General features: G+C 44.9%; 1 long non-coding RNA gene across 1 annotated transcript in view; it reads right to left on the bottom strand.

Moving 5' to 3' along the window:
- LOC132292250 (uncharacterized) overlaps positions 1-2,500 on the bottom strand; it is a 12,626-nt gene that overhangs the window by 9,474 nt on the left and 652 nt on the right. The window lies entirely within an intron of this gene.

Below are 2,500 nucleotides of genomic sequence, written 5' to 3'. Positions count from 1 at the left end.
ATTTTACGGGAACTTCCTAGAAGCCTAAGAAATGCTTTGCTCGAGACGGATTTCGATTTGGAGGTCCCCCGAGTTAATTTTGCCCATTACGACTCCTCGCCCGCATGCTCGTGCACACCGGCGTGCACGTGGGCATCGTATGCTAAAAAATGAAGTTTGGAGTTTGGGTTTGAAAATTTTATGGGAGCTTCCTAGAAGACTAAGAAGTGCTTTGCTCGAGACGGATTTCGATTTAGATTTCCGCCGTGTTAATTTTGCCAATTACGGCTCCTCGCGCGCACGCTCAAGCACCCCGACGTGCACACCGGCGCGCACGTGGGCATCGTATGCTAAAAAATGAAGTTTGGAGTTTGGGTTTGAAAATTTTACGGGAACTTCCTAGAAGCCTAAGAAATGCTTTGCTCGAGACGGATTTCGATTTGGAGGTCCCCCGAGTTAATTTTGCCCATTACGACTCCTCGCCCGCACGCTCGTGCACCCCGGCGTGCACGTGGGCATCGTATGCTAAAAAATGAAGTTTGGAGTTTGGGTTCGGAAATTTTATGGGAGCTTCCTAGAAGCCTAAGAAATGCTTTGCTCGAGACGGATTTTGATTTGGAGATCCCACGAGTTAGTTTTTGCCCATTATGACTCCTCGCCCGCACGCTCAAGCACCCCGGCGTGCACGTGGGCATCGTATGCTAAAAAATGAAGTTTGGAGTTTGGGTTCGGAAATTTTATGGGAGCTTCCTAGAAGCCTAAGAAGTGTTTTGCTCGAGACGGATTTCGATTTGGAGGTCCCCCGAGTTAGTTTTGCCCATTATGACTCCTCCCCCGCACGCTCAAGCACCCCCGCGTGCACGGGGGCATTGTATGCTAAAAAATGAAGTTTGGAGTTTGGGTTTGGAAATTTTATGGGAGCTTCCTAGAAGCCTAAGAAGTGCTTTGCTCGAGACGGATTTCGATTTGGAGGTCCCCCGAGTTAATTTTGCCCATTATGACTCCTCGCCCGCACGCTTAAGCACCCCCGCGTGCACGTGGGCATTGTGTGCTAAAAAATGAAGTTTGGAGTTTGGGTTTGTAAATTTGATGGGAGCTTCCTAGAAGCCTAAGAAGTGCTTTGCTCGAGACGGATTTCGATTTGAAGGTCCCCCGTGTTAATTTTGCCCATTACGGCTCCTCGCCCGCACGCTCAAGCACCCCGGCGTGCACGTGGGCATTGTATGCTAAAAAATAAAGTTTGGAGTTTGGGTTTGGAAGTTTTATGGGAGCTTCCTAGAAGCTTAAGAAGTGTTTTGCTCGAGACGGATTTCGATTTGGAGGTCCCCCGAGTCAATGTTGCCCATTATGGCTCCTCTCCCGCATGCTCAAGCACCCCTGCGTGCACGTGGGCATTGTATGCTAAAAAATAAAGTTTGGAGTTTGGGTTTGGAAGTTTTATGGGAGCTTCCTAGAAGCTTAAGAAGTGTTTTGCTCGAGACGGATTTCGATTTGGAGGTCCCCCGAGTCAATGTTGCCCATTATGGCTCCTCGCCCGCACGCTCAAGCACCCCGGCGTGCACGTGGGCATTGTATGCTAAAAAATAAAGTTTGGAGTTTGGGTTTGGAAGTTTTATGGGAGCTTCCTAGAAGCTTAAGAAGTGTTTTGCTCGAGACGGATTTCGATTTGGAGGTCCCCCGAGTCAATGTTGCCCATTATGGCTCCTCTCCCGCATGCTCAAGCACCCCTGCGTGCACACCGGCGTGCACGTGGGCATTGTAGGCTAAAAAATGAAGTTTGGAGTTTGGGTTTGGAAATTTTATGGGAGCTTCCTTGAAGCCTAAGAAGTGTTTTGCTCGAAACGGAATTCGATTTGGAGGTCCCCCGAGTCAATTTTGCCCATTACGACTCCTCGCTCGCATGCAATATCTACTCCTGTCAGAGCTGTGGTTTTACTTAAGACTACTATAGGGGGGGGGGAGTTCTCAGCACCAAGAGCTGCAAGTAAGGCCATTGCTTGCTTTGCAGTCTCGATTGCTCTACTAGTGAATAGTAGATGTCTTGGTTAGCTTGGAACGAAAAAAAAAATTTTTTGGGGAAAAAAAAAAAAAAAAAGTTTTTGTGAAAAAAAATTTTTCGAAAAAAAAAAAAAAAAAAAAAAAATTTTTTGGATGCCTCGGTCTTCTATTTGTTTTGCTTGGGTAGATTAGGAAAAAAAAAAAAAAAAATTTTTTTGTTGGATGCCTCGGTCTTCATATTCTTTCTCGGCTATTTCGAAAAAAAAAAAAAAAAAATTCCGGGAAAGAGAAAAAAAAAATTATTTTTTGTTGGTTGCCTCGGTCTTCATGTTCTTTCTCTGGTATATGGGAAAGAAAAAAAAAAAAAAAAAATTTTGGATGCCTCGGTCTTCTTGTTCTCGGTTGGATTTATCGAAAAAAAAAAAAAAAAAAAAAAAAAAATTTTGATGCCTCGGTCTTCTTGTTCTTGCTTTGGTATATCGGAGAAAAAAAAAAAAAAATTTTTTGGATGCCTCGGTCTTCT

This window comes from Cornus florida, unplaced genomic scaffold (genome assembly GCF_030987335.1).
Source record: "Cornus florida cultivar Cherokee Brave unplaced genomic scaffold, ASM3098733v1 CherokeeBrave_3.0.0_Hap2_scaffold_62, whole genome shotgun sequence".
NCBI lineage: Eukaryota > Viridiplantae > Streptophyta > Magnoliopsida > Cornales > Cornaceae > Cornus > Cornus florida.
Note: the sequence above shows the minus strand (reverse complement) of the source record. Positions and strands in the feature narration are given on the sequence as shown.